Genomic DNA, 21,240 nt, shown 5'->3' on the forward strand with positions numbered 1-21,240 from the left:
TCTCCTACAAGGCTGTAGGCAGTGTCACCCAGCGCTGGGGTCCCTGAAGTTGGACTGGGGAAAGATCTACTTCCAAGCTCCTGTGGCAGTTGGCGGGATTTCAGTCCTTGCCCGTCGTTGGATGAGGGCTTCAGTCCCTTGCCTGCTCTTTTCTGCTGCCAACCCCCGGTTTCTTGTCACAGGAGTCTCTCTGTAAGGCGGCTCACAACACAGCAGGTGGCTTTGCCAAAGCTGCAAAGGGAGCCAGTCTGGTAGCAAGGCGGGCTTACAGCCCTGTGTGGCGTCATCAGGGGGCGTGGCAGCCTTTGCTGCATTCTATTGGTTAGAAGTCAGTCACAGGTCCTGTCCACGCTCAAGGGGAGGGATTCCACAGAGGTGAGAACACCTGAAAGCAACAGTCATGGGGCCATTTAGAGCCTGCCCACCACAGGGATCTGCAAACTTTTGTAGAAGCCTGGAAAGGACATATTTTAGGCTGTCAGACTATTCATCTCTGCCCTTGGAGCACAAAATCAACCATAGACAGGACTTAAACAAATCAGTGTGTTCTAATGGAACTTTATGGACACTGAAATTTGAGTTTCATATCATTTTTACAGTGACAAAATGTCATTCATCTTTTGATTTCCCCACCCTCCCCCCACAACTATTTAAAAATATAAAACCATTCTTAGATTGTGGGCCATACCAAAATAGGCAGTGGGCTAGATTTGGCATGTAGGTCATGGTTTGCCTGGCCTGCCCTCGTCTATCAGTTAGGCAAATTAAATTTTTGTATACCAGATTCTCTTAATATGAGTTATCCAGAATTGGAGGCCGTAAGGCAACCTGTATGCACACGGTCAATTTCTGGTGTTGGCTTTTAGAGATCGTTCAGTTTCTAGACTCTACCCCACTATGTTGAAGGAGGGAGATAGTCCCACATTTGCCTGACCTCAATATCCCTTCACTCTCACTCCGGCAGGTCAGCCACAGAGAAAGGCATGTTTGTCCTGAACTGGCTTGTCCTACAGATAGAAATCATCCTCTGACCAGAACATACAGTCCATTGATGAGGGCACACAAGTCCAGAGGGGCAAAGTGACTGTTCCCCACTACCAGGGCTGGGCCTGGACTCTTAATGTCCCTTCCTGTCTCCCATGTCAGCCTGCACTGCTCTTTTCTTGTTCTACTCTCTCTCATTCTCTCTCTCTTTCCTAACCCAGCCACCAATCCCTCAAGCAGACCAAGAGCTCTCTAAGGCCTGATGAAGTATCTCCCTTTCTTCTGCTCACTCATCCCTTCTCTTCTCACCTCTGCCATTGACTGGGGACTAAGGGATGGGAGCCAGGTGCACAGTGGCACAGGCAGGGGGAGGGTAGCAAGTTCTAACAGAGTCCAAGTGAAATCAATGGGTATCTATTAAAAAAACATTCACAGATTCTTCTGTGTGAATCTATACTTGTTGAGCCACTGGCTTGGGAGCTGCAGAAAATGTTTGTCCCTGTATATCCTCCAGGGACTCCCCTTCGACTGAGAGGGGCTAGTCCCACATGACCAGTAGCTACTCAGGCTGTTAGCATTCAATTCTAGTTCAAAGGTTTGTGAATAATAAATGAGTAGTTACTCAGGGAAATTACACCTAGAGGCTTAAAATAGAGTTTGTCCCTAGACTCTAGAGTGATCTTCTAAAAGATTAATGGCATCATGTCTACCCTTACTCAAAATCCTTAGAATAAAATCCAAACTCTTCTCTGCAGGTTACAGGCCTTGCCTGATCTAGCCCTGCCTGCTTCTTCGGTCACTCCTAAGCCTGCCTTCATGTTTCCTGCGCCCCCTTTCGTTTCCCAAACAGCCAGGCACAGGCCCACTCAGGGTATTTGCTCTTGCTGTTCTTTCTGCCTAGAATGTTCCTACCAGGGCTTTTTGAAGGGTTGATTCCTCCTCATTCAGGTCTTGATTTAAATGAAGTTCCCTCAGAGGGGCCCCCTCCAACCTCCCCTCTGAAGGAGTCCTGCACACTCTGCTCTGCTGGTCTTTTGGTTCCTTCACACCCTTAATTACCTCCTCCAATCATTCTCTTTGTGGGTTTATCATCTTTCTCTCAATTGCTACAATACTTATGGTAGAACATGATGCATGGGGTGACTCCATAAATATCTATTGATAGAACCAAACAATGCTTCCCTTCTTTTATAAGAAATAGTTGCAACCCAATTGTCCTTTAGGGTCTAAACAAACCAAGGTACCTCTGCATCATCAATCCTACTCAGCAAAGGAAATGTATAAACTATTGATACATGCAACAACTTGCATGGGGACCTCAAGCAGATTATGCTAAGTTAAAAAAAAACAATTTCAAACGGTTACATATTGTATGATCCACTTATATAACATTCTTGAACTATCAAAACCATAGTGATAGAGAAGAGATCAGTGGTTACCAGGGCTGGAGACCTGGAGACTGGGGAAAGGATGAGAATCTATGAAGGGCTGGCAACGGGGGCCCTGTGGTGATAGAACAGTTCTGAATCTTGATGGTAGAGGTGGTTACACAAAGCTACATGTTTGATAATTGCACAGAGCTATGTATACACAGACACAAATGAGTGCTTGTAAAACCGGTGAGATCTAAGCAAATTCTCTGGATGATGCCAATGTCAGCTGCCTGGTTTGAGAGGCTCTGTAAGATGTAGGGAGTAGGCTCGGGATAGGCTGGGCAAAAGGTGCATAGACCTCCCTACACATTGTTTTTGCAACCTCCTGTGAATCTATAATCGCTTAAAAATAAAAAGTTAAAATGTTCTGCAAGAACAATGACAAAAAAAGAGACAGGTTTAAATGTTTTTAGCATTAAATTTATTTGTGTAAGCTCTTTTGTTATTGCCATTGTGATACAAAGTGTATCTAGTTCAATGAAAAGCCTTTTTTTTTTTTCAAAAAGAGTTGATCAACATGTTTTTCCTCTGATATATATTTTTAAAGATTTTATTTATTTATTCATGAGAGACAGAGAGAGAGAGAGAGAGAGAGGCAGAGACACAGGCAGAGGGAGAAGCAGGCTCCACTCAGGGAGCCTGACACGGGAATCAATCCCGGGTCTCCAGGATCACGCCCTGGGCCTAAGGCAGGCGCTAAATCGCTGAGCCACCCAGGGATCCACACCTCTGATATTCATAAACAATTTTTTTGTCTTATTTTGGGGTTGGTTATTTGTCCCTGGTTAATACCTACTGTGGATAGAGCCGTACAGATTACACAGGGCTTTGACAGGTACCATTTCATTGGAGTTTATTAGTACAGAGGTGGTGATTTGACTGGCCTTTCCATTTTATGGATGAGAAAGCCGAGGCTCAGAAACAAAATGCTATACCTTAACCAAGAGGTAGAGCCTGAGTGATTCAGGGCCCACATGTCCTAATTCCAAATTACCTCCCTTCCCCTTACCACCAATGACACAAGTTTGAGTAACTGTTTGGAGATCTCACATTCATCTAAACATATACTTTTATTCCGACTCTGAAGCCCTATACCCTTGTCTCCTCTAGAGGGGCGGTGGCTTCCAGCCCCAACCAACTCCAAGAAGCTAATTAGCACTTCTTTTTAAAAAACTCAAGGTGGACTAAGAGAGAAAGAGATTCTGTTAGTTGTTGCTCATTTGCGGATGTTTTCCTTGTAAAACCACATCAAAGCAGGGAAGCCCACCATGGACTTGGCCGGAAACCAAAGCTCCGCTGGCCAATCTGAGAAGCGGCAAGTTCCATCAGGCAGAAAACCATTTTATCTTCTGGGCTCAGATTCCTCACTTAGAGCTGATGGAGGCGGAGCATCCCCCCAAGCAGCAAAGCTCTCCCTTAGCCCCCAGCTGTCTTAGGGAGCCCCTGACTTGGGGAGCCCTGCCCTATGTGGGCCTGGTTGAGGCAGGAGATGAGCCCCTGAACAAACCCCACAGATGGTCACTGAGGGCCTACCAGGTGCAGAGCATATGGTGAATGTGACTTTGGGGAGTAACCACATCATATTCAGGTACTGAAAAATGAAAATGTGTTTTCATCTTCCAGAAAGGCATCACCAAACATGTGTTGATTTTGTGGGAAGAGAAACCAGAGGAATCATCCTGTTAGATGCTAAGAGTGTGTTCTACAGGGTGTTGCAGGAAACACAGTAAAAATGCCATGGGCCCTCCTGCCCCACCGTATACCACTCTCTAGGAGATTCCAGCATTCAGAACACAGAGAAACACCGAAGATCTCCCGGGGAGATGTCTAGATTAGATTCGAAGGAAGCGCAGGATTTACAGGATATAGGTATAGGTGTGGGGCATGGAGGGGGAGTGGTGTGCCTACTGAGGAGGGCATTTCAGCAAGAAGCATTAAGGACACACTGCTGCATGTGTTCCCGCCTCTCCGAATGTAACTGTGTTCATGTCTATCTCCTTGTACCCTCTGATCTCCCGGGGGGCTGAGCCCATGGCTTTCATCTTTATGTCTCAATTGTCTAGCACTATACCTGGCACATAATAGGCACAGATACACTTTAAGTGGATGAATGGATATAGATAAATGAATGAATGAATGGGTTAGCCTCTAAGTAATGGAGATTAATCAATGATTCCTGAGCTGTGGAGGTGACACAATTTTATGTTTTAGGAATACCACAGTGACAGCCCTGTGTAAGCCCTGTATTAGGATGAGAGTTGAGGATTTTAATCATTGGGTGTTTTAAATCTGAGAGGGTAAGGCCAATCACTTGAATTCCTCTCACCCCCCAATCTGATCTCTGGTCTTTTAAATAAAGAGCTCAGTGTAGGCTTAGTGCATACAGGAACCGAAAGACCTTGAGTACATTGGAGATCTGAGGTTTCAACTAAATGAGACAGTAACCTTCCCATTCACTGTTCCTTACAGGGACCTTGGACTTGATAAATATGAGTTAAATATGAGTTGATTCATTAAAGAAAAAGACTTGGGAATTTCATACCTACGGAGGTGTGGACACATTTTGGTTCATCACATTTGATCTCTCTTCCTATGTGGGAAGAATTCCCTACTTATAAATCTTGGTGAGAAGAGCCCACCTCACACTAAGGAAGCAGAAACTTATGAAATTCCTTACCCAGCTGTCCTTAGAGTGAGAGCACGGTCATAAGACCAAAGCTCACAAGTCAGAAGTCCCCACCTGCCTTGGCTTTAGTGAGGTGCCAATGACACCTCAGCCATGAACTTCCTATGGGGAAAATATCACACAGATGGACAGGAGATCACTGCAGATGTTAGTGATAATCCAGAGAACATTCAGCAGATCCAGTGACTCTTCCCTGCTGCCAAAGGACATAGTTAGCTACAGCCCTGCCCCCTCACCTAAGAGATGCCTCCTTAAAGGAGAAGCATGAACAGATCTAACATAGGGGCAGGGCCTTTGACTGACAAGTGAAGACTCCTTGATTTAGTATCTCAGGCTCTAGACAATGCTCATGTCAAAGGCTGGAGGGTATTTGAATTTTTTTTCCTATACCAATTGTTCTAAATGTTTTGAGGAGACTACACTTTGAAGTTGTTTCAGACTAGATGAGAAGTTAAAATCATAATGTAGAGGCTAAAAATAGAGACCCTGGGATCAGACAAACTAGCATTTGGCTCTAAAATCCTCTAGCTGTGTGACTTTGGCACCTGGCATGCAGTGAGTCCACTTATTTGGGGCTATTATTATTATTATCACTAACTGGGGAGACTTTGAGGACTCAGGGTTGGAGAGAAAGAGAAGAGACAGGCTGACTCCAAGAACCCCACCCAAGCACCTGGCTGAGCCGAGGCAGACAGTGGAAGGGGGATTAAACATATTCAGCAGAACCCTGAGGGCAGACGGAGACCCAATGGTAGAAGCTAGAAGGTGATGTGTTTGGCCTCACTACCAGACTTTCTAATAATAATCTGAAGATGTGCCAGGGTCATTCGGTGGATAGTAAATAGTATGGGAAGTATTTAAGCCAGAGTTAGGAAAATGTTTGCTGAGCCATTGGCAAGGGGATTTAAGTGGACAGTAGATTCAATCAAAAGTTTAAACAGTGCAACTTCCCTTTTTTCTTTTTTTATAAGATTTTATTTATTTATTTATTTATTTTTAGACCACAAGCAGGGAGAGGGGCATAGGGAGAGGGAGAAAGATCCCAGGCTCAGCGTGCAGAACTCTATCTCATCATCCCCAAGATCACAACCTGAGCCGAAATCAAGAGTAGTATGTGAAACCAATTGAGCCACCCAGGCACCCTTTAAAAAAAGATTTTGTTTATTCATGAGAGACACAGAGAGAGGTAGAGACATAGGCAGAGGGAGAAGCTCCCCTTCAGGGAGCCTGATGTGGGACCTGATCCCAGGACCCGGGGATTACAACCTGAGCCCAAGGCAGACGCTCAACCACTGAGCCACCCAGATGCTCCTGAAACTTTCTTTTTATTTATTTATTTATTTTTAATTTTTTAAAATTTTTTTGAAACTTTCTTTTTAAATGAATCTTTCTGTGAAACCCCAGTCAATGCTGAGAGTATCCAAAAAGCATACTAAGCATGTGCTCAGAACACTGGACAAATAGGGAGAAGGAGAGAGAAAGTTCCATTTGAATAATGCACCAAAATGTTTCCATCAGCAAGACTAGAGATGAGCCACTTTATTTTATTTAGATGAGCCACTTTAATGTCAGTAAGTAGGGATGGGAGCTTCTGGGTCTTCTCAGTATTCAGGGCCGTTTAAGGTCTTAATCTGGTCCTGTGCCCATTGTAACAACAGATCTAAGCAGAACTAGTTTAGAGACAGCAGGAGCAAGAGTCAGGAGCCCCCTCACTACCCGGAAGGATTCCTCCAGAGACATGGACCCTAGTCTGAAAAGTCCCAGAGAGCCTTCCAGTCCTGGGATTAGGGCAAGTTCTTCTCACCTTTACAACCTGGCTCAAGTCAAGCCTTACTCAAGTTTCATCTGTGATAGTATTTAATTATAATTTATTTTGTAATTTTAACTTTTCAATTTTCCCTTGTCTATTATCTTATTTAACTCTCACAACATTCCCGGGGGCGGAGGGGGGTGGGGGGCTTGAAGGATGTCTCTTTTATCCAGATTTTATCAGTAAGGAAACAAATCTAGATCACATGAAGATGAGACATAGGAGCTGAGGGAGACGTGTTGGTACCATAGTGATGACTGATATGCATGCCAGGGTCATCCATTTGTGCAGCTCCCTTATCCCCCCTGAACCCACTTCAGCCCAAACCCCAATGTATCACTTTTATTTTATGATAGATTTCTGCTGCTTCCCTCCCCAGCCTTGTGACTTAGGGCTCTAATAGTATTCATGGCCCCTTGACTACCAGGATCAGAGAGGCTAAATTTCTGCAAGAACCTACTAACATGTCAGGAGCTGTTTTTGCAATAATGGTACATGGCTCTCCGCTGCAAATGCCTTGAACTTGCTGCAGAACCCTAAGTATTGTGTTGTTGCTCTTTTATTGGGGTGTACAGAAGCTCCACAGACATAGACCATAGATGTGTCTGATGCCATGCAATCTCCCAGGGTGTACTAGCCAGCAGCAGGGCTGCTTGTTCTATAGTCTAGACCTGTAGAGCCTGCTTTTGCTCCGGGCCCCACTCAAAGCTAGCAGCCTTCCCTCACACCTAATAAATGAACCACAGTGGGATTCCTAAGCATGGAATATATAGCTTCGGAAACCCAAAGAATGTTTACGTTTCTTTCTCAGAAGCAGGAGTTTAAAGGTGCAGTAAGTTGTCCTTTTTTTGGAAGGTTAATCTGATCGTGGTTCAAACCACTGGACCCTTAAAAACTTTATCAATATAGTCTATCCCTGAACCTGTTACGGTTTTTCCTAGAATGCATGTCTAAAGCACAAGTCTTTTACCATGGAATCCATGGCATTTGCTACTTTTTGTGCATTTGATCAAATTAGCATGATTTTACCAATATGTCACAGAGACCAAGGTGCAGCCTGTGTGCTATGGGATGTTAGTAGGTGTTGCATCAGAAAAGCTCAAGCTCTATTAGCCATATTTTTGCTCTAAAAATATTGAAAATATCTACTTAAGAAAAACACCAGACACATTCATATACGTGCCATTGATATAATTTCGACACTCTGCTTTTTAAAAATGATATGCCATCTTGAAAAATGGTAGGAAGCATTACCTAATACACACATGTGACATCTAATATAACCTCTATCGATGGGATTGAACAATTGACTCTGGTGTGATTCTTCAATGATCATGATCAGCCTCATTGCATGTTCTGACATATGTTCACCAATATATTGGTGACATGATTCAACATTTTTTGTATCCTAAACATAGCTACTCCCCCATATCATCTTCATGGATCCAGAAGGAAGTTTCAAAGAAAAAGCAGAATCATGTGCTCCCACGCTGGATTTGAATCATAGAACCACACAATTAAGCAGCCTCCTTATGAAGAGAATTTCTAAAAACATTGAGAGAAGAGCTGTTCATAATGAATAAATTAATTCCCAACCATCAGAATAACTACAGTAAAAACACAACACAAACAATACAAAGTAGGAAATTGATCTTTTCTCCTTTGCTACATTGTACTGGTGACAGAAACAGAATATGGAAATACACCTGATGTTGAACCTGATAAAGAAGATCCTAACCAGCCCGTTTGCTCCTATTATTAAGTGAAAAGGTGGTTTTTAAATAATTCAAAAAGAATTCTTTCAATTGAAATAATTTTGAGGGGGTCATATTAATAAAAAATATAAAATATACATATTTAAAACCTTGATCTATTTAATTATTCATGAAATACACTGGCTTACTGTAGAGAATATGGCAATTCTATTCTAAACTAAAAACACAACTTATATAATAAGAAGTATTATATAATACTATATAATTTCTTGCTACAATTAATCTGGAAGACCATGTCCTTCCATCTGGTGTGATCCAAGCGCATGATTCTAATCACCTTGGTGGCCCTTCAATCCACTATACTTTAAAAAATGTAGCTCATCATCATGAGTTGGAGAAACATGGTCACAAGAGCCAGTAGATGTGCGTTAGAGCCTTGGAGTTGGAGTGTCTGGTTTTGAACCTCCTTTTCTGCCATTTCCTACCTGTGAGCCTGGGCAAGTTTCTCAACCTCTTTTAGTCTCATTTTCTGGCTTTGGTCCAAGAGCAGAGCTCCAGTTTCTTGGGGGATAAGACAGTCCCGCTAAATTAATGGTAGCTGTTAATATTTGCCAGATACATGCAGAGTCTGTGATGAGGAAGATTCCACAGAGGAGTGCTGACAGGGGCTGTGGGGCCAGCAGCCTCTTCACGAAAGGCTCACTCATTGTTCCCACTCTGGGGTTTGCCTTCAGCCCCCTGAAAGTGCCTGTCCTGCCCCCCACCCCTGCCAAACAGCCAGAGGGGCCCAGGACTTTGGTCCTATCTTGGTGAGCTGCTGGACAACCCCAACTGTTGTCTCCTTCCTACATTTGTCTTCACCAACGCATTTTGACACTGCCTGGCAACTGGCAGTTTCTCTGGGAGCAGCTGCCTTGCGCTGGTTCTAGATTTTTGCCCTTGATGGGTTCCAGAAACCCTCTGTCTCTCACACCCTGTTCAGGGACCGAAGGACATACAACTACCACCACCCCCTACCCCTCCGCAGCTGTTGGGACTTCAGCTGCAGGCAGTCCTGAGCCCTACTACGTAGAAATAGTCTCAGCTGAGGACAGTCCCATCACCCCATGTCCCCCATTCTGGGGTGAGCCCACATCCAGTGAGTAATTGATATGGGGGGGGGGGGCAAACACTGCCCACTCACGCTTTTTTCCTTCCCTCCCACGGGAAGTTTGCCCTAGAATCACCCTTCTGGGTCCCTGCTCCCCCAGGCCATCCCATCCCCCAGCCAGGATCGCCCTGCTCTGAGCCCCTTCCCCCAGGCTGCTCTGCCAGCATCAGCTTTGGAAAGGTTCTCAGGCCAAAATCTCCCTTCCTGGACTTCTTGTGTCAAAGCTCCTGCTTTGTTTTGTTTCTCATGGGGAAGGAAAGAGAGGGAGACTCCCAGAGGAGAGGAGGGAAAAGTAGGGGTGAGAATAATAAGCCTGCACATCTGTAAAGCCTGAGCTAGTTGGCAAAGGGATTTTTTTTATCCACAGTATTTTAGAGAGGAGGAAAAAGTCACGCCTACCTTCAGGCAGTGAAACTACAGGTGATCTTTGTTTTCTTTTCTTTTCTTTTCTTTTTTTTTTCTTTTTGCTTTTCTGTATTTTCAGGATTTTGGTGTGGGTTGTTTTTGTTTTTTGCTTTGTTTTGTTTTGCGATGAGCAAATAATCAAAAGAAAAAAAACCCCTCCACAATTAAGCTATTTTGAAGAAGAAGGAGGAGGCAAGGTCGGGAGGCTGGAGGGCTAGATCCCTCTCGCTCTCGCGTCCCTCAGCCCCCCCCCACCCCCACCCCCGCCCCCTAAGGAGAAAGTAGCGCGGTCCGAGGGCGGCGGTGGGCAGAGGAAGTGAGGCTGCGCGAAGCTCAGAGGCAGCTCAAAGCCGGGATTTCTGGCTGAGCAGATTCCCCCATTCTTTGCTTCCAGCCCCAAATCCCACGCTTACTCACTTCACAGCACCTACTTTTAACCTGCCAAATGCCACTAAATCTGCAAATTAAACCTCTGATTACAGAATTCCTTTTGATGTAAAAAAAAATGTGGGGATTTTTAAAATGTAATTATTCATACACTAAGATTTTAATGGTGCTGCTTTTCTCCCTCTCTCGCCTTTTTTTTTTCCAGGGCCGGGTGATTCCCCGGTGCGGGCCTGCCCAGGCAGCACCGCGGGCGGCGCGCAGGAAGGAGCCTGCAGGAGCTGTCTGCTGCCGCGCGGCCGCTCCGCCCTGGGCAGGCTGCAAGGGGTCTGGGCAGCAGCTGCCCCCGGCCTCCGCCCCGCGGCCTCCCCAGCTGGGCGACCAGATGACAGCCACCTGCGAGGCTGGAGGCTGCCGTGTGAGTCCCAAACCGGGGAGCCTGGACCGAGAGCTGAAGTCCTGGCTTCCGCTGCAGGCTCAAGGTCCCCGACACTGGGGCATGGGAAGTGCTTGGATGGGAATGCTGGGGGCAGCCTCTGCTCCCCAGGACGGAGCACTGGGGAGACGCCCGGCCGGCCCACATTTTTCCAGGCTGTGCCTCACTCCCCGCCTGAGCTGCAACCAGACTGATCTTTCTTTAAATTTTACTTATTTATTCATGACACACACACACACACACACACACACACACACACACACACACAGGCAGAGACACAGGCAGAGGGAGAAGCAGGCTCCATGCAGGGAGCCCGACGTGGGACTCGATCCTAGGTCTCCACGAGTGTCGATCCCTGGGGCTGAAGGCAGCGCTAAACCGCTGAGCCACCCAGGCTGCCCCTGATGGATCTTTCTTTCTTTTCTTTTTTCTTTTTTCTTCTTTCTTTCTATCTATCTTTCTTTCTTTCTCTTCTTTCTTTTTCTTTTTCTTTCTTTCTTTCTTCTCTTTCTCTTTCTTTCTTTCTTTTTCTTTCTTTCTTCTTTCTTCCTCCTTTCCTTCCTTTCTTCCTTCCTCCCTCCCTTCCTTCCTCCCTCCCTCCCTTCCTTCCTTAATTTTAAGATTTTATTTCTTTATTCATGAGAGACAGAGGCAGAGACATAGGCAGAGGGAGAAGCAGGCTTCATACAGGAAACCCTATGCGGACTGGATCCCAGGATCCAAAGGCAGATGCTCAACCACTGAGTCACCCAGGTGCCCCTGATCTTTTTTTTTTTTTTTTTTTTTGTGGTAAAATACACCTAAAATCTACCATTTTAACCATCTTTAAGTATCCAGGCATTAAGGACATTCCTAATAGTGAATGACTGTGACCACCATCCATCTCCAGATGATTTTCATCCTCCCAAACTGAAACTCTGCACCCTGTAGCACTAACCACCCATTCCCTTCTCTCCTGACCTACCCCCCTACAACCACCACTCTCTTTTCTATCAGTTTGCCTCTTCTAGGTACTTCATGGAAGTGGAGTCACATGATGGTTGTCGTTTTGGGTCTGGCTCTTTCACTTATTATAATGTCTTCAGGTTCAACCATGTTGTAGCACAGGTCAGAATTTCTTTTCAAGACTGGATAATATGCCAATGTATGGGTATATTGCATTTTATTTATCCATCCTTCTGCTGGCCGATGCTTGGGTTGCTTCTGCCTTTTGGCTCTTGTGAATAGTGCAGCTTGAATGTGGGTATACAAGTATCTGTTCAATTCTCTGCTTTCAATTCTTTTTTTTTTTTAAGATTTTATTTATTTATTTATTTATTTATTTATTTATTTATTTATTTGATAGAGAGCACAAGCAGGGGAAGCAGGAGGCAGAGGGAGAGGGAGGCCAAGGGAGAGGGAGAAGCATGCTTCCCACTGAGCAGGGAGCCCGATGTGGGGATAGATCCCAGGGATGTGGGGCTCCATTGCAGGATACCAGGACCATGACCTGAGCCAAAGGCAGATGCTTAAGCAACTAAGCCACCCAGGTGCCCCTCTGCTTTTAATTCTTTGAGGTATATACCTGAAAGTAGAATTACTGGATCACGTGGCACAGAATGATCTTTTAAATATGGGAGTTAAACTATTTTGTCCCAACCTTCTCTTGGAGCTTACAATGGTCTGCCTGTTGGGAGTCCCTGCCAGGGCTCAGGGAGCTCATGTCATCCCACCATATTCTTGCACAACTGACAGAGCCAGGGGGTTTTCAAACGCCCCAGCACACCCTACCTCCAAGCCCCTGCTCCAGCTTGTGACACCCCCCTAGAATGTTCTTGAGCTGGCTATCTAGTCCTCATGCCCGGGGTAGCAGCCCCTCAGGGACCCTCCCCTGACCATTCCACCTAAAGCTGGCCCTGTCCCTCCCCTGTCTCCACCACATCTTTACCTTCTGCTTGCTTCCCTTCACAGCCACATCACAGTCTGGACTTACCTTGCTTTTGTATTTATTTCTCTGTTGCCTGCTCCTTGCCTTCCCCAGTATGAAAGCTCTGGAGGAGGAGGCACTTCATAACCCTGCACCTAAAGCCATGCCTGGCTCATAGGGTCTGTCTCCTTTGGCTTGGAGATGGCCATCTTCTCCCTGTGTCTTCACATCATCTTCCTTCTGTATATGTCTGTGTCCTAATCTTTTTTTAGAAAGACACTGGTCATATTGGATTAGGCCCCCCCCCCACAATGACCCCATTTTAACTTAATTACCTCTTTAAAGACCCTATTTCCAAATACAGTTACATTCTCTGGTACTGGGGTTTAGGACTTCAACCATACAAATATTTGGAGGAGTATAATCAGTCCACAATGGCTAATAGACCATTAGCTAGACCCTACCATCCTTTGGCAAGATACTTGACTCAATACCTCTAGGAAGCTTTCATGGACTGTCCAACACTGAAGCAGTGACTTCTCCCTTCCCAGAACTACCACAAGAAATTAACCACTGCTCCCACCACTTCATGTCTGTGTGGGCATATGGTACATGTATGTTTGTGCAGATGCATGTTTGTGTGTGGAGAAGGGCGCACATAGGTCTTCGGCAACTACTAGAGAGTGGAACCTACCTTTTTCTTGAGGATGCCTCCTCATGCATGGTACCAAGCACATAGTAGGGGCTTTAAAAATACTTAATATTCAGCTGACCACTGGCCCCAAACCTAACTGAGAACAATATATTTTATTCTGAGGAATCCCATCCCCTCCTTCTGAAGAACCATTGCACATAAAAGATGCAGCCCAATGGGGGCGGGGGGCAGTTTCAGAACCCAGGGGTGTGGGAACCAGGAAGGAACACAGAGAATGTGGGGCCAATACCACTATTCATAGGCAAGGACACTGCAGCATGGAGAGGGGGTAAGGTATGTCTGACAGTGCCCGGCCAGATAGGGGCAGAAGCAGGAGCCAGAATGGGGCCTTCTGATTCCCAGGCCACTCTTCTGTCCACCACAAGCAGCACCTCTGTCTCCAGGATAGGCCTAGAACCAGACCCACACACTCAAACATAGCAAGCGATCTTTTATTCAGAAAAAAGTGGGGAGAGGGGGCATTCTGGTTCATTGAGAGTAACCACTTAAATCGGAAAGATGATTTTCAAAGAATAGTGTACACCAAAAGGGAAGATTCCAGAAACGAAAATGGCCTGGTTCAGATGAATCCCTTGGTTTAATGATGCTGCTGGCCTCACTGGTGTTGGTGAGGTCTCAGTGTCACTATCCTGAGCACCATCTCCAGCAGCCTGTCCACTGTGAGGTATGTGAGTTTGGGGGTCCCCTGCAAGTTGAGATCTACAACAAATTTCTAATCTGAACATGCTTACTGACTCCATTTCTCTTTCCTCAAACTGAGAGCAGATAAAGGCCCCACCCAGTTTCCTTATTCACCATATTTGCACCATTACCATTTTATTTATTAACCAAATTTTCACTATCCCATCCTCTACATTACCTCCAAAGTATTCTTTCTAGAATATAAATCACACCATCTCAGTCCCTTCTTCCAATTATTTTGTCCTTCACCCTGCTCACCCACATCATCACCTCTAGGGGTGAGCCATAGGCTCTTTAGAATCACCTGGAAGCTGTTCCTGATATAGCCCCTGCCTCCTTGTGTGTACACACTCTATCACTAGGATGCATTTAACTATAAGGCATAGAAAACAACTCAAACAGATTTAAATATAACCTTTCTTATGATTGCCCCTCATTAGAGGCCCAGAGGAAGGAAGCTGAGGGACGTTTAGTTCAGAGGTTTATAGCATTGCTGAGAGCCGAGGGCCTTGCCCCATCTCTGCCATTCTCAAGGGGACAAGGTGGCTGCAGTGGCTCCAAGTATCTTTGCCTCCCATTCCAATGTCAAGAGGCAGAACCGATCCTGGATGAACTTTCCCTTGCATCTCACGGGCCAATGCTAAGTAACAGGCCCCGTTTGAAATTGGCCTGGGCAACAGAGTACCGTGATTGGCTTACACCAGCCTGCATTTCCCCAAGACCCAGGGCTCATCCCAACTTTTTCCTCTGAAGCCTTTTCTATCTCACCCCTGGCAGGGCTACTGAATGTCTCCTCATCCAGTTATTCAACATAAACTGAGCATCTGAGAGGTGCCAGGCATGGGGACATGGTAGTAAGCAAAATCAGACATGGTGTTGCCCTCATTTTGTCCCTATTTCTATTAAAGGACTCAACATATTTATTGTTTTGTGGAGCGTGTGATATTAGGCAGCTTCCTCGTGTATAAAAGGAGGATAACACTGTCCACTTTATTGTTGCCAGAGTTAAAGATAATACACACACCGAACCCCAGGATGTGCCCAGTTTGTAGTTGATGTAACTCTCTACAGATTTGTTTCCCCCAGATGAAGGTACTTTTCTGGTGTGTGATCTCCTTTGACAGGCTAGAATAATATTTTCAAATGCCTAAAATAAAGTACATGAGATCAGAAAGGAAACCAATTATACTGAGAGGCCGTTATTAAAATATTTTAAAATACTTGTAATATAGAAACACAGTATCTGCTCTTTATTGGTAGTTAAATAACATAATATAATGTCCAATCTAATATTATTTCAAAGTGGTGGTGAGTGTTAATAGTATTTCATAGTACCTACCATTCCTATAAGGTCCTGTGAGAATGTCTGACTTCTGGTTCTGGCAAAGTCCCTGGTGCTGCTATTGTTAATCTTTGGTTGCCAACATTTACATTTTAAGGAAGTACTAACTTCTAGTCATAGGTGAGGGAAAATAAAGCTGTAGTTTTCTCCCATTCAGGTTCTCACACCTCTCGAATTCTATCCATGGACCCTTTGGGAATTATTAGGCCTCAAATTCAAAACCTGCCCCTGGAGCTGGGGGTGATATGGCCTATTTTCCCCAGGGCCTGAAAAGACTATCCAATAAGAACTCAATATCCATAAGACTTAGTAAATACACACACACACACACACACATACACACACACACATATAGAAAATGAGAACATACAGAAAGGTGCAGACTGGGCTTTCTTTTCAGACCCTAGAGTCTGGAAGTGCTTTAAACAATTTCTTTTCACTTGCGGCAGTGCTGTGTATTCAATTTCTTTCATATTCCAAATTTTGTAAAATGGCTACTTAAAACCTGCAGGGAACTACCCAAAAGCCAATGACTAATCCCAAGGAGAACCCCCAGCCTAGAAGGGGCAGCCTGAGTGTGCTCCTAGGAGCTAGTAGTGTGCAAAGTGAGAGAGTCTCAGAGCTCTCAAGCTGACCTGACTGACTAGCCCTAGACCTTGGCTAAGCCAACTCTCTCCTCTCTGAGGTTTCGTGCTCATCTGTATAAAGCACAGGTTGAGTTTCCAAGATCTATAAAGAACTTATTAAACTCAACACCAAAGAAACAAACAATCCAATCATGAAATGGGCAAAAGACATGAACAGAAATCTCACAGAGGAAGACATAGACATGGCCAACATGCACATGAGAAAATGCTCTGCATCACTGGCCATCAGGGAAATACAAATCAAAACCACAATGAGATACCACCTCACACCAGTGAGAATGGGGAAAATCAACAAGACAGGAAACCACAATTGTTGGAGAGGATGCAGAGAAAAGGGAACCCTCTTGTACTGTTGGTGGGAATGTGAACTGGTGCAGCCACTCTGGAAAACTGTGGAGGTTCCTCAAAGAGTTAAAAATAGACCTGCCCTACGACCCAGCAATTGCACTGTTGGGGATTTACTCCAAAGATACAGATGCAATGAAACGCTGGGATACCTGCACCCCGATGTTTCTAGCAGCAAGGTCCACAATAGCCAAACTGTGGAAGGAGCCTCGGTGTCCATCAAAAGATGAATGGATTAAGAAGATGTGGTTTATGCATACAATGGAATATTACTCAGCTATTAGAAATGACGAATACCTACCATTTGCTTCAACGTGGATGGAACTGGAGGGTATTATGCTAAGTGAAATGAGTCAATCGGAGAAGGACAAACATTATATGTTCTCATTCATTTGGGGAATATAAATAATAGTGAAAGGGAATATAAGGGAAGGGAGAAGAAATGGGTAGGAAATATCAGAAAGGGAGACAGAACATAAAGACTCCTAACTCTGGGAAACGAACTAGGGGTGGTGGAAGGGGAGGAGGGTAGGGGGTGGGGGTGACTGGGTGACGGGCACTGAGGGGGGCACTTGACAGGATGAGCACTGGGTGTTATTCTGTATGTTGGCAAATTGAACACCAATAAAAAATAAATTTATTATTAAAATAAAAAAGCACAGGTTGTTGGGACGCCTGGGTGGCTCAGTGGTTGAGCGTCTGCCTTCGGCTCGGGCTCCCTGCATGGAGCCTGCTTCTGTCTCTGCCTCCCTTTCTCTGTGTCTCTCAGAATAAATAAATAAAATCTTTAAAATAAATAAATAAAAAGCTCGGGTTGGGGGAAATGACATTTGTCATATGGGGCTCTGGACATCCAGAGCTTTTTTTTTTTTTAATAAGGATTTTATTTATAGGGATTTTACTTATTTATTCTGAGAGAAAGTGAGTGAGTGTGCAGGAACAGGGCAGAGGGAGAGGGAGAAGCAGACTCCCCATGGAGCAAGGAGCCCACCCGAATCAGGATTCATCCCAGGACCGTGGAATCATGACCTGAGCTGAAGCCAGAGGCTTAACTGACTGAGCCACCCAGGAACTCCCCATCCTTGCTATTTAAGAATTCTCAATCAGTGGTGTGGCTTTTTAAAGATTTATTTATTTATTCATGAGAGACACGGGAGAGAGAGGCAAAGACACAGGCAGAGGGAGAAGCAGGGTCCCCACGGGGAGCCCAGTGTGGGACTCGATCCCAGATCCTGAGATCATGACCTGAGCCGAAGGCAGACGCCCAACCACTGAGCCACCCAGGTGTCCCAATGGTGTGGGTTTTTTGTATGTGATTTTTGTGCGTGTCCAGCCACCTTAAAATGAAATGCATAATTCCAGAGTCTGCATTTGTATTTGTATTTACAATTCACAAGCAACAATACTGTCTCAATTGTCACAAGCCAGTAAGGAAGGGTAGACCCCGTGACAAATACCTGGTGAGTTGGTGCCAAGCAAAGGTCCTATGGCATCAATCACAACATGCTGTGCTTGGGATGTTTCCCTGTGATTTGAAAGGAAGAGGGAAGGGAGAATGAAATTACTCCATCACAAACAGAGGACAAATCAGCTAAACCCACGAGGACACCACCAAAACCCTGCCTGCAGACTTCAGTGCCCTAGGTCTGGGGCTCTGGAGGTTTGAGTGTGGCATGTGATTTATCATTCATGAGATGACTTTGAACTTTGATTGCATTTGTAGATTTGTTCTCATTTAATTTGAATTTTTATTTCTGTTTATCTTTGTATGAGAGTTATCAGTATAAGGAGTTCACAAGTAGTTTTATGTTTGTACATGTTTGAGTAGCGTTATTACAAAACAAAAACTACTTAAGACAACATTGGAAGCATCTGTGATATATATTTTTATTATTTTTAAAGGAAGGAGGCCCCAGTATTAAATCTGAGAATGGACTAAAGAAACTCTGCCACCACCCCCTCTCAGACCTTCAGGGTTTCTAATTCCTAGAGAACAAAGTCAGACCTACCTGCATGTAGGGGGTGGGGATGGGGCTGGAGTCCGTCACCTCGGAGGGAGAGGGCCTTGGGGTGTGTTCTGCTGCCCTCTGCGGGCCATGTGAATCACTGGCTGGCTCCTCCTGGGCTTGGAGAATTTGGAGGGATTTTTTTTTTGTCCAGAGATTGGGGGAAAGGAGGGCAAAAGTGACCTTTATTTGCAGGAGCATTGTACAGAGCTGAGCCCTCACCCTTCTGATCCCTCAAGACCTAAACTGAATCCATTCTATAAGCAAGCACTGTCTCCGCTTGGGGATTTGGCTTGGATAAGGAAGGGTAAAGGAAGACTGTGATCCAGGTGGCCGAGGAATTGAATAGGAGGTGGGAGAGGTGACACTCTGTGGATCCTCCTAGAAGCCACACCAGAGGAAGGCTCTAGTGGTTTCACCCTGCGTGGAAGGACCCAGAGCTTTGCTTGGGTTCTTAGTTTTGTACTTGTTATGGTTGGCCTTGGTTACTTAGCTCCTGATCATTCATTCAGAAGAAAGAGGTCCCTCTGCCTTCTTAGATCTATGTGATGACCAAACTATTGAGGAGGAGAAGGAAACAGTTCTGAATCTAGGAGGACCACCTCGGCACCTAACAGACCCCTGGACACTCAACCCAGCCTTCTTCTCTCCAACCACTCCCTCTCCCTGCCATCATCTTTCCTTTTCTGGGTCTGCAGCCCTCCTGCCAGTTCTTTTCTAGTCAGCCACTCACTGAGGCCATACTCAGGAAGGCTAAGTTTGGGGGCTAGGTCTTGTTTGATGGGGTATTGGACAGGAGTCTTGCAAAAATGTTTAAGTATTCGGGGAGCAGACCCCTAAACCAATCACTGCAACACTGTGGGTCAGTGTTGGAGCTGGATGGGGAAGAGGGGGGCCACAGGAGGGCTGCCGGGCTCCTGCATTCAAGAGCTGGTCACTCACAGCCTTGGGGCCTGGGTGTTGTCACAGGCTTTTATCCTTCTACATAAGTTAACCCCAGCCCTGTCTTTTCCTACCCTTTCTCTCTCCCTGGGAACCCAACACAGGGCCCAGCACCTGGTAGGCTGAAGGGTGGATCTGGGGAGAAGCTTTCTTGAGCAGGACAGAGAAATCATCCCTCTCCCCCTTTAGGAGGTTAATGGCCCGGCCCTCCTCATGTTGCTCACCCTTTATTTGGGGACACAGAAAACTCAACAAAGTCTCCCCAGCTCCGCCCATCTGGGTCTTCCCAGTGGGCCCACACGGCAGGGCCTCCCTGTCAGCCACTGAAAAGCCTCTCAGATCTTCTGTCACGCCACTTGCCTCCCAAGACAACACCCACCCCACTCAGCAGACTCTTGTTCCCAGCCTTCCCCAGTGAGGACCCCAGCTCCAAGTGGGAACCTGAGCCAGGGGCAAGCCCCCAGCAAAAGTTCTGGCTCCCTGCTCCTCCCCAGAGCACCTGGCTTTCTCAGACTCAGCCATCTCCCCATCTAACCTTCGGATGACCACAGATCCTGATTTCAAGAGAACCCAAAGGCCATCTGGCCCAAAGTGCCTCTTCTAGGCTAGCACGACGTTCAAGCTCACAGACCCTACACTCAGCCTCGCATCTCTCCTCCACCACTCACTGGCTGGGGTGGCCTTCAGCAAATGGCTTAACCTCTCTGTGTTTCATTTCCTCATCTCTAAAATGGAGATCCTAATAGTCCTTTCTCAGATAATCCTCATGACTGTTAGAGGAGTCCATGTCTGGGAAGTACTTCACCAAGGGCTCAGCCAGTCACTAATGCTCAATAAAGGGCATCATTCCATCCCCATCGTCGTTGCAAATCAGCAAGGCTTGTTAACAAGCTAGCAGAGCCACTACTGGCCAATCCATCCCATTGAACCCCCAAACGAGCCCCACAGAGCCTGTTGCCAGGCACATTGGCTGGGCAAGGCACCTCCAACCCTGTGCCCAGAGCTGTGCCAGCACTGTGGGGCTGCAGACCAACTGGGTCCTTGAGGAAGAGGCAGTCTTGTAGGCAAGATAAGACTAATTCAAAAAGCAATTAGTAAAAAATACAAGATAGCTTAAAAGTACTAAATTGTTCAGTGCAGACTATAATTGTGTTAATAAGAAGAACTATTTGTGCAGCATTTTCGCATTTACCTAGCACTTGGGAATACATTATCTCATGTAATCCTCAAAACAAACCAGCCAGGTAAGGACTGGAATTAGCCAACAAGGAGCCTGAGGCTCATGAAGGTGATGTGGCTTGTGATCACATGGCCAGTACATGGTGCTCTCAGGAAGGACAGCCCATTCTAACTCTGTCTGGGGCCAGTGAGACATATGTGTGTGTAGAAGTATGTGTGCGTGCAGGCATGTATGGGTATGTAGATGTGTGTGCGCACACTGGTGTGTAGATGTATGTGTGTGCAGATATGTATGGGTATGTAGATGTATGTGTGTGTGCAGGTGTGTATGGCTGTGCAGATATGTGTGGGTGTGTGTATGGGTATGTAGATGTGTAAGTATATGGGTGTGTAGATGTGTGTGGGTGTGTGTAGATGTATGCGCAGGTGTGTATGGGCGTGTAGATGTTAATGAGTGCATGCAGGTCTGTATGT

The 21,240-nt window shown here is 45.7% G+C and overlaps 2 long non-coding RNA genes across 2 annotated transcripts; one reads left to right on the forward strand and one right to left on the reverse strand.

Annotated features, from left to right (window-relative positions):
* Nucleotides 1–308: 308 nt before the first annotated feature.
* Nucleotides 309–8,733, forward strand: LOC102154359. The gene is made up of 3 exons (XR_005372455.1): nucleotides 309–375; nucleotides 4,041–4,286; nucleotides 8,332–8,733. It is a non-coding gene; the product is annotated as an uncharacterized LOC102154359 (long non-coding RNA).
* Nucleotides 8,103–21,033, reverse strand: LOC111090625. The gene is made up of 4 exons (XR_005372456.1): nucleotides 18,649–21,033; nucleotides 18,097–18,164; nucleotides 12,976–13,166; nucleotides 8,103–8,458 (listed from the first exon to the last, which is right to left on the reverse strand). It is a non-coding gene; the product is annotated as an uncharacterized LOC111090625 (long non-coding RNA).
* Nucleotides 21,034–21,240: the final 207 nt, after the last annotated feature.

This window comes from Canis lupus, chromosome 17 (assembly GCF_011100685.1).
Source record: "Canis lupus familiaris isolate Mischka breed German Shepherd chromosome 17, alternate assembly UU_Cfam_GSD_1.0, whole genome shotgun sequence".
In the NCBI taxonomy this organism is placed as follows: Eukaryota; Metazoa; Chordata; class Mammalia; order Carnivora; family Canidae; genus Canis; species Canis lupus.